At 39.3% G+C, this 13,399-nt stretch overlaps 1 long non-coding RNA gene across 1 annotated transcript in view; it reads left to right on the top strand.

Annotated features, from left to right (window-relative positions):
- LOC132593745 (uncharacterized) overlaps positions 1-13,399 on the top strand; it is a 410,506-nt gene that overhangs the window by 33,313 nt on the left and 363,794 nt on the right. The window lies entirely within an intron of this gene.

The following is a 13,399-nucleotide window of genomic DNA, read 5'->3' on the forward strand; positions in this document are numbered from 1 at the left end:
AGGGCCATGAACCTAATTCGCTGCCTGGGCGGGACAACAGAACATGCTCCAAGCCCAGCTTGGCTTGCTGGCCAGGAACCCAAATCATGCAGAACTGTGCACTGAGCTCCCTGGCCAGACAGGGCCACCAGCTGAGCTCTGCAGACAGGCAGAACCACTGGCTGGGCTCTCTGCTCAAGTGCTGCTGGGCTACATTGCTTCCAAAGTTCTCCCCCCAGGTTTCCTGGTCAGTCAGGGTGAAGTCTGCACCTAGTGATGTGTGGGGCTATGAATTAGCTTCCTTGCCTGGGTGGTGTGACAGCATAGGCTCCAAGCCCAGATAGGCTCATTGTTTTGGATCCTGAATCAGACAGAACTGCACACCAATTTTCTTGGCCAAAATGAGGCCACTGGCTTGGCTCTGTAGATGAGCAGTTGGCTGGGATCTCTAATTGGGCACTGCTGAGAGAAGGAACTTGATCTACCAAGATCTGAACCCTGGTTGCTGTAAGCCTTGCCCTCTACTTCATCACAGTCTGATCTCCAGTGGGCAAGCCCTGCAGATTTCCCCTGTGATTCCTGTGAAGTGACACCCAAATGGGCCTCCTGGGAAAGGACCCACAACACATGGGGAGCTGAATGTCCATCTTGGGCTCTCCTTTTCCCACTGGAGAAACCATAGGCCTGGGGGGGTCCCCCCAGTGCAGTGCTATTCTGGCCTGGGTGAGGGGCAATGAAATCAGAGTGTAGCTGCTTCTCCTACCCTTCTCAGTCTCTGTGGTCCAAGGGGGTGCTTCAGCCTCACTTCCATGGTCTGGGATATTTACAGTGGTGTCTTGTCTATGGACAGTTGCTAGTTGGTCTTCTTATGAAGGGGACTGAAGTTGGGAATAATCTGTTGCCATGTTGATAATGTTACTCCTTTTTTAAAGAAATGGGGTAGTTTTCTTATTGAATTTTCTTATTAAGAATTCTTACATATTCTTATTATTAGTCCTTTATCAGATATATGTTTTGCAAATATTTTCTTCTAGTTTATGTCATTTTTTTTTCATTTCCTTAACTTTATTTTTCAAAGAGAAGATGTTTTTGTTGGTGGTAATGTTAAGTTGGTGCAGCCACTGTGGAGAATAGTATAGATGTTACTTTAAAAACTAAAAATAGAGCTACCATATGATCCAGCAATCCCACTCCTGGGTATATATCCAGAAAAGATGAAAACTCTATTTAGAAAAGGTACATGCACCCCAATGTTCATAGCAGCGCTCTTTACGATAGCCAAGACATGGAAGCAACCTAAATGTCCATTGACAGATGAATGGATAAAAAAAATGTGTGTGTATACACACACACACACACACACACACTCACTCATACATAAAGGAATATTATGCAGTCATAAAAAAGAATGAAATAATGCCATTTGCAGCAACATGGATGAACCTAGAGATTATCATACTAAGTGAAGTAAGTCAGACAAAGACAAATATCATATGATATCAATTATTTGTGGAATCCCCCAAAAATGATACAAATGAACTTATTTACAAAACTGAAACAGACTCACAGACATACAGACATAGAAAACAATCTTATGGTTACCAAAGGGGAAAAGGGGGTGGGGTGGGGTGGGATAAATTAGGAGTTTGGGAGTAACATATACACGCTACTATGTATAAAATAGGTAAAAAACAAGGACCTACTGTATAGAACAGGGAACTATATTCAATATCTGTAGTAACCTGTAATGGAAAAGAATCTGAAAAAGAATATATATATGTGTATATATATATATATATATATAAAATCTCCTTAGCTGTACACCTGAAGCTACACAACATTGTAAATCAACTATAGGTCAATAAAAAAATTTTTAAAAACACAGAGAAGATGTTTTTAATTTTGATGAAAGCCAATTTATTAGATTTTTTCTTCTTTTATGATTCATGGTTTTATTTTTATTTTTGGTTCTATGTAAGAAATCTTACATAAACTAAGGTCATAAATATTTTCCCTATGTTATCTCCTAGAAGTTGTATAGTCTCATGTTTTACACTTAAGCCTATGAATTTTTAAAGTTAGTTTTTGTACATGGAGCAAAGTATGGGTCAAAGTTTATTTCTTTACACTTGGATATCCAATTGTGCCAGGGCTGTTTGTTGAAGACAGTGTTGTTTATCTACTGACACTTTGTAAATACCAGTTGTCCATATATGTATGGGTCTATAGCTGGACTCTCTATTTTGTTCCATTGACCTATGTGTTCATCTTTCTTTTTTTTTAACATCTTTATTGGGGTATAATTGCTTTACAATGGTGTGTTAGTTTGTGCTATACACATGAATCAGCTATACATATACATATATCCCCTCCCTCTTGCGTCTCCCTCCCACCCTCCCTATCCCACCCCTCTAGGTGATCACAAAGCACAGAGCTGATCTCCCTGTGCTATGCGGCTGCTTCCCACTAGCTATCTATTTTACATTTTGTAGTGTATATATGTCCATGCCACTCTCACTTCGTCCCAGCTTACCCTTCCTCTTCCCCGTGTCCTCAAGTCCATTCTCTATGTCTGCATCTTTATTCCTGTCCTGCCCTTTGGTTCTTCAGAACCTTTTTGTTTTTTTTTTAGATTCCATATATATGTGTTAGCATACGGTATTTGTTTTCCGCTTTCTGACTTACTTCACTCTGTATGACAGTCTCTAGGTCCATCCACCTTACTACAAATAACTCAGCTTCGGTTCTTTTACGGCTGAGTAATATTCCATTGTATATATGTGCCACATCTTCTTTATTATGTGTTCATCTTTTCACAAATATCACGATGTCTTGGCTATTGTACCTTTATAGTAAGTCTTGAAATTAGGTCCTACAAGTCTCCCAACTTTGTTCTTCTTTTCCAAAATTATTTTGGCTGTACTAGATCCTTTTGCTTTTCCTGACACATTTTGTTTTGGAATTAGTTTTGATTTCTAAAACATTCTGTTGGGATTTTGATTAGGATTGCTGAAATTCTTATTAGTTAGAGAAATTGTGTTGCCTCTCTTAAGAGACATTTTTGCAATTATTCCCTGGTGTTTGCTTCTTTTGCCATTTATATTTACCCCTATACCCTGAAGCTAAAGTGCAGTTGACCCGGAATGACATTCAGCCTACAAAAGTAGCATGAAGGTCTTGCAATTGGGATTGTGGTCTCAGGATTCAGGCTGCCTTTAAATGTGGGGGAGTTAGTGCTGAATAGTAGTTCTAGAGGCAGCCAGAGGTGGGAATGTGCAGGAGGGAAACCAACTTTGTGTTGTTTCTTTGAGCCTTGAGTAGATTGGAGCTAACTTCTTTAGCTTGTGCTACACTCCTCAGAGGAACAGCATGACTGAAATGTGAGAAATAGTACTAGTTTCTTTGATTATTTTAAAGTCTTCTCTTCTCCTTGTTTGTTGCTATTTTGGAAATCTCACTCATTCATCATTTACTCCAGTTGTCTCTTATTCTATCCCCTTTATCTTTTCCTTCCCTCACTCCAAATTCTTCCTTAAATTTCTGATGCTCGTTAAAAAGATGATCCTCTAGAGATTAGTAATGTAAATATATTTTGGTAGAAGTTTTGAGATAAAAAATTAAGCATAAAATTAATCAAAGTTATTGGGATGTGCTGATTATGATTAATTGTTGGATAAAATGTTCTGACAACCTAGGAATGTTTCCCCTGGTTTGACTCCAGTGTTAATCCACAACTTCATCCCCAAATAACAGTGTCTCTGTAGTGTATCTTTTACAACTTAGTGGAATTACTGAGTTTCAGATTTTCTTTCTTCTTCATGCCTGGCAGCCATGGACCAATTAATCTGAAAATATGAACATTTGAGGAGGATATTTTTCAGTGACTCAGCAAGGCAGCAGATGGCAAAATGTTTAATGTTTATTTCAAATCCATTTCCATATTGGATTCACATCCAGGAGTGCTTAAAAACATTTTTATTTGGATAGAGACTGTTGTTCACTCTCAGACAACAATCTCTGTTGAAAAACCATCATTTGAATTACAACTTATTTGACAAGTATGAGGCAGACATCGCAGCTTCAACGATTATGAGTGTGGCACTCTATCTTTCCTACCTCACACTGTATTTTACTTACCATGGATATATTTACAAATTTTTTTTAACAGAATTCCTTAATTCATGTATTTGTTCATTCATTAATTTACAAAACCTGTATTGAGCACTTACTATATTATATGGGTATTTATCTACAGATGAAAAAACGCAATAAAATGGTCTATAATCAAGGACTCTAAAGTCTGTTGGGTTTAGTAGCTTCATCAATAAGATTTAATTCCATTAAAACATTTATTTTGCTAGATAACCCTGCTTTTGTTTTGTTGGGCATACCTTTCATTCTAGAGTGTCTTGAAGATTGTTTAGGGAAGCTGGTTTGGTGACTAAGTGCCAGAGACAGATGTACCTAGAAGGGTATAAAACTTATATTTGAGTTCCTTTTGCTTGCACAGACCACTTCCGGGGCTCTGAGAGGGGACCTATAAGTGTGTTTATATGGTCATAGTTTTTGTAAAATTTGCAAAGGTAAGATATTTTAACTGCAATTGGTTGTAAAATTTGCAAAGGTAAGATATTTTAACTGCAATTGGTTAAGACGACTGCCTCTTTCCATTCTGAATTTCCCTCTGTCCTTCTTCTCACACTAGATGGTAATGGAGGGGCTATGGGCATTTTTGGGGATCCAGCTAATCGGAAGTTGAGTTAAGGTTCACTTAGTTTGAGTTTTGTAAGATATGTTTATGGTTGGTATGTCTATTCCATGAACAGTTTTCTAGCTGTCCCATGTAGGAATAACATAGAAATACTGCTCACTGAAATGACTCCCCCAGTGTTTTAACTTGAAGCTGCAAGAAGAAAGTCATAGTGCCCAGCACTGCCTAACATGTTAGGCGGAGGAGGAGCAGTTTAAAATGTGAACAGCTAGAAGCTAGGGTGGAAAATTCTTTCACACTGTAGATGTGCAAAATCGTAAACCATAAATTTAATTCTCATCAATGCTTAAACAAAATGGAAGTTTTCTTTCTTGATGAAATTATATTCCTAAATGCAGTACCTGCAATTGTAAAAGCACTATACAACCTCTTCTTTTTATTAATGAGAACTACATGAAATAGAATTCATCAGAATTTCTATATTTGTAGGGCACAAGCTGAAGCTGTGCTATAGACAACATTTATGTAGCATTGTACGTGCTATGCATTCTAGCATATTGAATAGCATCTTAGCATACCATTACCAGGAATAGTTATTAAGCCCAAATAAACTATATTAAGCTATCAAGTATGAAAAATAAATTTTTAACAATTATTATAGAGGAATTTAAATTTTTTCTGAATTAAAAAAGTTTGATATAGAAAATAATATTACAATATTTTTGTCATATGAAGAGACAATCAAACTAACAGCCAAAAGATGTAGGACAAAAAGTATTGTACAGATGTGTCCAGCTCCATTTTTCTTTCTCAAGATTGCTTTGGCTATTCAGGGTCTTCTGTGTTTCCATACAAATTGTGAAATTGTTTGTTCTAGTTCTGTGAAAAATGCCATTGGTAGTTTGATAGAGATTGCGTTGAATCTGTAGATTGCTTTGGGTAGTAGAGTCATTTTCACAATGTTGATTCTTCCAGTCTAAGAACATGGTATATCTCTCTATCTGTTTGTATAATCTTTAATTTCTTTAATCAGTGTCATAGTTTTCTGCCTACAGGTCTTTTGTCTTCTTAGATAGGTTTATTCCTAGGTATTTTATTCTTTTTGTTGCACTGGTAAATGGGAATGTTTCCTTAATTTCTCTTTCAGATTTTTCATCATTAGTGTATAGGAATGCAAGAGATTTCTGGGCATTAAATTTGTATCCTGTTACTTTACCAAATTCATTGATTAGCTCTAGTAGTTTTCTGGTAGTGTCTTTAGGATTCTCTATGTATAGTATCATGTCATCTGCAGACAGTGACAGCTTTACTTCTTCTTTTCTGATTTGGATTCCTTTTATTCTTTTTCTTCTCTGATTGCTGTGGCTAAAACTTCCAAAACTATGTTGAATAATAGTGATGAGAGTGGACAACCTTGTCTTGTCCCTGATCTTAGAGGAAATGGTTTCAGTTTTTCACATTGAGAACGATGTTGGCTGTAGGTTTGTCATATATGACCTTTATTATGTTGAGGTAAGCTCCCTCTATGCCTGATTTCTGGAGGGTCAGTTTCTTCGTTAATAAAAATATTATGTTAAATTTCTGGATTTTGTGATTTTTCCTAGCTTTGTAAATTTGTAGCTTGTTGTAATTTCTTTTCTCATTTTAAATAAATACTTACATGTCTGCCTAATTTTATATCAGTAATTTTGCATTATTTCTTTTAAAGATATCTCTCAGAATATATATGCTTCAGGCTTCCCCAAACCTGGGTCTGCTCTCTATCTGCTCCAGATTTCATTTTGTTCATCCAGTGATTCCTCAAGGAAGAGTAAATTTGGGGAACTGAATTATCCCTATGGGAGGAAATGAAGAAAGGAATTGGGGAGGGTTCAGTAAAGGGTGAAGGTAGGATAAAAATGAAGAAAAAGGGAAGTTAATGTGTTGAACACTTACATGGTTGAGTTAAGATTGGTAGTGAATTGAGAGAAGGGGAACATGGGAAGAAGAATGGAAACAGGGACAAAAGAGAAGACGAATGGGATAGCACGTCTCTTTCGTTTAATAGAAATAACACAGAAATTGGAATCAAAAACAGTTTCCTTAATCTGTCCAGCTGTAGGTATGACCTTGATCAATTCCCTTATTTCCTCTGGGCTTTCTGCTCCTTCTTTGTAAAGCAGAGATAATAATACATATCCTGCGGGTTATCAGGATTAAAAACAACTACATCAACCCCCCAGCCCACAGCAGGGTCTCGTAGCTATTATCACTGTTGTAGATTCAATCAAACGTTGTGAAGGAGGCTCAGCAAAATGCAGAATCCCAGATCTCAAGAAAAACCTGAGGGACGAATGTATAGGCATTGCCTGCTTATGAAGGGAAATATCAGGAAAGTTAAAGCATGAAAAGAGACACAGATTAAAGGCGGCAGAAGAATGATTTGGGATATATGAGGTTAAAAGAGGGGGGCTGAGAAAACAGATTCCTCATAATCTAATCCCTACATCATGGCAAGAAAAGAAAAACAGATGCCTCCTTGATGGAAGTGGTAGAGGAGGCACAGGAAGAAAATGGGCAAAGTCTTACAGGGCTCTTAGGTTAAAAAGTTTGAAATTGGTACTGATAGTATGTGGCCATTTGGCCAAAATTGTGTTGTCAATGTATCTGCGTCTATTAGGCTGATGAATGGTCAACTCCAGGGCTCTTGGACCCTTACTAGGAATATCTATGGGCCCAGGTTTAAAGGAAAACCCAGAGACTCCGTTCAGAAAATGAAGACTCTGGGTTACTATGGAATTTTCAATGAAATAATGGAGTTGGCAAATAAAAATTTCAGTTTGTATCTGATCAACTGTCATTTTGCTGGGTTAGGGGAAATAATACTAGACTTTAAAATAGTGAAAAAGAAAAAGAAAGAAGTTCATTACAGAAGAACAACACATTATCTTTGGAATTAAAAAATGTACTCCAGGTGGCCTCCGCTTTGAGGAAAATTAAGTTTGAAATGTCGACTTCTCAGTCTATAAATTAGAACCTACATATTTACATGTTCCATTTACAAAGAGATGGAAGGCTGAATTCCATCTTGCTTACAATGCTTAAAATGTCATTCAAATTCTGAAATTTCAGTTCATGGTTGGCTCTCTGGGTGACATGTGTTGCCTAAACTAGGGCCCAGGAAACATGTATATATATATATATTTTTTTTTTTAAAAAAGGGGGTGGTGAGAAGTGGCACAAGTATGGCCCAAAATGGACACCTGAGGAGAGCCACAGGCTAAAGCTGAGTGTTAGTTAGTAATGTGACAAAGACCCTCTCCTTGACCAAATTTTAGTTGACGCCTCTGAACCCTATTCTCCATTAGGCCTCAACTTTGGGCCCTGTCCCTATCCCTATCCCAGTCCTTCCTGGTCCTGTATAGCCCAGTTTTAGCAAGAATCCTGTTAAGTCAGTTTAGAGAGAATCCCCCATCTTCGATATCTTCTCACCCTGACCTGCCTGCAGCAAGAATCCCATTGGGTCAGTTAAGCAAGAATTCCCCCTATCCTTGATGTCTTCCCTTAGTAATTTTCCATCCATCAACCCTCCCAACCCTCTCCTTGGCTATAAATCCTCACTTGTTCTTGTTTTGGGAATTGAGCCCAGTTCTATACTGAGGTCTCTTTTCCTCTATTGCAATAGTTCCTGAATGAAATTTGTCTTTACTGCTTTAACTACTGTCTGGTTCTGGTTTTCTTTAACAGACATATAAGATTGTGACTGGAAACCATCATTCTGCGCTGGTAACCACTGGGTGGGCAAGCAATCCGCTGTGTTCGGCAGAAAGTACACTCTACCTGAATAACTTTAGTAACATTCATAATTGCCACTTGTATACAGCTAAGAATTTCAAAGGCTTTCACATATGTTATTTTAGTTTTTCCCTCACAACGGCCCTTGTGAAATAGGCAGGGATCTTACAGAAGAGGAAACTGAGGCTCAGAGCAGTTGCTTATCTTGCAGGGGGGTCACTCAACAAGCAGAACTAGAACTGAAGGTTTCAGAATCCTCACTCAGTGCTCTGAGTTCAATTAGAATTTAAAACTTCAAAGAGAAATAGAGTACATTGTTCTAGCAGAAAATGGATTGTTATGAAGATAAAGAGTTTGCTGACTTTTAAGCAGGGCAATTAAAGAATCAGGTGGTGAATAAATAACTTGTCTTAGACATTAGAATGAATAACCATGTCATGGATATCTTTGAACAATTTACTTCTTTCATGTAGAGCCAGAGTTTCAATAGATTTAAACTATAGCAGAAAATACTTAGACACATCAGGAACAAATCTTGGCTGTAAAGCTGGTTATAGGCTCAATGTACGGTATATTTATTATCCAACAAACTCATTGAAATATCCATGGTTCTCAGACACTGGGTAAAATGCTAGAGGGAAAATGATGGACAAGACATGGTCCCTGCCATCTGAAGCTCTTGGCTAGTTTGTGTAGGAGAGACATGGTCAGACATCTAGTTACAGAACAGCCAGGAAAGGTGAGCTATTTGCGAGGGTGGAGCATGCTGATTGAAAGCAGTCCTTGGTCTGCTTAGCTGTATACCTGTCTATGACAGGAGCCTGGACCTGCAGTTCCCTGAAGTTCTTTTCAGTTCTCTTCTTGCAGTGACTCGTGAATCCTGTTTTCACAATGGCTGCTGTTTCTATTGCTATGGAAATGACAGTGATGTATATCACAAATTCAAATATGACATGACTACAGGACTCAAGAGGAGGAAAAGATGAGCTGTAAGGGGCACAGTTTTCCTCCAAGCCAAGTAACTCTGCTAATGAGCAAGTATGTTAACAAAAAAATATATGAAAAACATGTGAGAAGGCCATCGGCTGGGAGAATAGGGTATGTGAGTGAGGTTCTTCAACAGATGTGCCTGGGGTGAGCTCAGTAGATAAATCTTAACACCTCCACTGGAACATTTCTCAAGCCAAAATGCTGCTCCCTGGACGATCCAACAGCTGCAGTCTCCTGTTCTGATGTAGGAGGAGGCTGATAAGTCTCTCCCTGGATAAAGAGGGAGATTAGTTACCCTTTGCCCCCGGGCCATCTTCCCTCCAGGGGGAAGGTGATACCTAACTTTAGGAGAGGCTGCGTTGGCATCAAGACAAATGCTGGTGTGATGAGAAAGACCACCCTCTCTCTTAAGCGTTTTCAGATGCATCCTGCTTGGCCTGGGTTTGGGGAGAAAACTGTCCAAGTACCACTGTGACCTGCTCTATCCTTGCCTGTCCCCTGTGAGAGAGTTTCAACCCCATTTCTGGAACCCCCCCACCCCTGCATGTGCAGAGAAATTCCCGTGTGACTTGACTTTCCATCTGAGATGGGTTTGGGGAGGTGGCCTGGGGATGAGGCTCCAAGGTCAGCAGCAGAGCTTTCACCGTGAAGCAGCAGCCTCTCTTTAGAGCAGAGTTGGCTGTACACTTTCATCTTCCCCACCCTCTGGCCTGGTCTTTGAGGATGTCATGGTAAAAGTAAAGGAAACTTTGTTTAGTCTGCACCACAGCCTTGAATAGGCCATAAAAACTCCCCAGGCTGTGACCGACCAGACTTGGAACGCAGACCTCCACTCGTCACTTACGTACCTTCTTTGTCACTTTGTATTTTGTGTGTTGTCTCTCTCTCCACCCTGGTGGCCTGTAAACACACACATACCTGCCATCTGGAAGTTGCTGTGCTGATGTTGTGTTCTCCAAAGCCCCATGCATGTGTTGATGAAACTACAGGATATATGCTATTGCTTATATGGGATTAATATGGACATTTGGAACTCAAGAAATCAGGGGAAACATTTCTAAGATAAAATCCCCTCTCCGGAAAACTCACCCCTTCAAAAATGCTAGTGGCTGCTTCCACATCTTTATTATGATTCTAAGGACTATGACGCAGGCCTTGATTAGAAAAATCTTGATTTCTAATAGTTTCTGAAAAAAACCTCTCAATACCTGAGCATTAAAAAGTGTGCTTCAATATGAAGTGTCTGGAAGATTCCCTACGTGCAAGTCCTCCTTTAATTTAGTTAAGGTAGAGCAATGATTTTTTGTTTTTTTGTGGTACGCGGGCCTCTCACTGCTGTGGCCTCTCCCGTAGCGGAGCACAGGCTCCGGACGCACAGGCTCAGCGGCCATGGCTCACGGGCCCAGCCGCTCCGCGGGATCTTCCCGGACCGGGGCATGAACCCACGTCCCCTGCATCGGCAGGCGGACTCTCAACCACTGCGCCACCAGGAAAGCCCCTAGAGCAATGTTTTTTTAAAAAACATTTTCACCATGGAGAAAGAAGAAGAAGGAGAAGGGAAGGAAGAAGAGGAGGAGATGATGGTGGGGGCAGACAGGAGAGGATGGAGATGGAGAAGGAAAAGGAAAAGGAGAAGAAGAAAAAAAAGAGTTTGCTGCTGAGCTGAGAATCCAACTACAAAGCCAAGGCCCAGCTTGGAGCAGAGTTTTATGTCTGAGTTATAAACTCTGAAAATAGGGCTTTATAATGGAAATGTTGACAGACTCTCTCCCATAACTGGGCTAGCGGATGCCCGCTGTAATGTACTGTGTAATTTATAGGAGTCACCTGTTAAGCCATCTGGGAAAGAAAAGTTCCCTTCTTTTAAAATGTTAATAACTTGATTAACCTTTTGAACTTCATCATTATTCCAAGTGGAGTCCATGCAAGCCGATTGCTGCTAGCCATCCAATTTATATTTGTAGATAAAATTTGGGATAAAAAGATCCATACCGAGTGGATTTCTTATTCTTACCTGTAGGAAAATGAGTTGTTAAGAGAGAAGCTGCAGCTTGATGGACTGGATTCTGCAAACTAAAGCCTGCCCCAAGTTAAAGCAAGCATTGGGTCTCTTTGTACCTGAATCCATATATGCGTTTATCTTCCCTCCTTACCTTCCTCTCCCATTGTTTTTTCAGGCAAGAAACCAGGAACTGAGATCTCTCCTGCCCTTGGGGAGAATAGATATTATTCACTCTGGCAACCTTGACTCTATAACTTTAAATCGTTGCTAAATGGCTTGTATATATGGTTTTATGTCTTCTACATTTGTAGAGTTGTAGGTTCCCATACATCAGCTCCCCTGTTTTTCTATTTTCTTTCACTTTTAGTACTGCTCTTTTTCCTTATCAAAACATTCATATGGAATCTCTCTGTTCTCAACATTCATTCCATAAATGACCAGCACCCAGGCTGGGCTCTACTAACTTGCCTCTGTTATTCTCGGGATCTATCCACTGGGCTTTTGACCCTTTTGGAACAAATCTATCTCACTGAATTAATCTAATAGGGTTAGAATTCCCTCCAACAGCAATGGGACACTTTAATGAATGCTAGATCTATCTTTGTTGTAGGAAGATTCAGTACTTTCTGAAGATGAAATTGCTCAGTTGGAATTTTCTGATTTGAGAATGTCATTTTAAATACAGACCAGGGTCCTTGTATATATGTTTTTCCTGTTTAATTTCTCTGAACTGATTATTTTACTGTTAACCTGGGTTACAAGTGTTTTTGTATGAGGGACACATCGTTGTCTATAGCACATTGTACTCCCATGTGATTCTCATTGATTAAATCAGGAGATCCTTTTCTGTATTTCCTGCAGAACACTAAAGCACTCGTACCCCAAGTAAGTCAAATAAAAATGATTATCCTAAGAAATGTAATCCTGGAGGAGCCAATCATGTTAAGCCACAATTTCCTCCAACCCTTTGATCTGAGAGACAATGCTTACCAAAAGGATATACTGCCCAAGAAGTTAGTTGTCTGATGGGAGAGTAAATATATGAAAACCTTTTGCACTTTCTGATAAGTTCATCTCTATTTGTTCTTAATTAAGGCAACCAATCATCCTGGTTTACCTGTGATGCTCCTGGTTTTAGCACCAAAAGCCCTGCATCCCAGGAAACCTCTCAGTTCCAGGCAAACTAGGACAGTTGGTCATCCTATTCTTACTGAACAATTTTTTAAAGTTTGCTTTATTACCAGATAGTACTAGCACGAAGAGAAGCTAGAACTGTGTAAGACTTAGTATAAAGAACTATTTTTTTATTGCTACAGTATTCACAAATGATTGGGCTTCCTGGAAATATAGAAAGCTCTCTGTCACTCAGAATGTTCATGCAGAAGTGGACTGGCTACCTGTAAGGAGTTTGTGGGGAGGATTCCTACTTTGGCAGGAAGACTGGACTTTATGATCTCTAAGCGTGTTTCCAACTCTAAATTTTAAAAGTTCTAGATGGCTCCAAAAGACAGAAACATGACAGCTACAGGTAGACATCAGGAATCTTGAATTCTGATGTCTTTATGTACTCTGTATAGGTTTTACATTTTTATGTTAACCTGGTTTTGTATCTTGCCTGATACAAAACTCTACTGTATAGGTGTGCATAGTACTATTCTATTTTGTAACATAGTACACACCACTTGGATTCTAATGGTCTCTTCTGTGATTTTCAAACACTCACTCCTTGATGGGATGGAGCCTAAGTTCTTCGTTGGAATATAATGTTCATTAATTCCTTGAGCATTTATCCACTGGAAACATGGTTCCTGCTTGCAGTTTGATGTCATCCACCCTTCACATGCTCTGACACTCATATACATTTCACAGATGTGTCAAGAGAGGTCTCAAGATGTTGAGAGGAAAAGTTTGCCAAGGCTACAGTGAGATTGTGTGGCACAGCC

The sequence above is a fragment of the Globicephala melas genome, chromosome 17 (assembly GCF_963455315.2).
Source record: "Globicephala melas chromosome 17, mGloMel1.2, whole genome shotgun sequence".
In the NCBI taxonomy this organism is placed as follows: Eukaryota; Metazoa; Chordata; class Mammalia; order Artiodactyla; family Delphinidae; genus Globicephala; species Globicephala melas.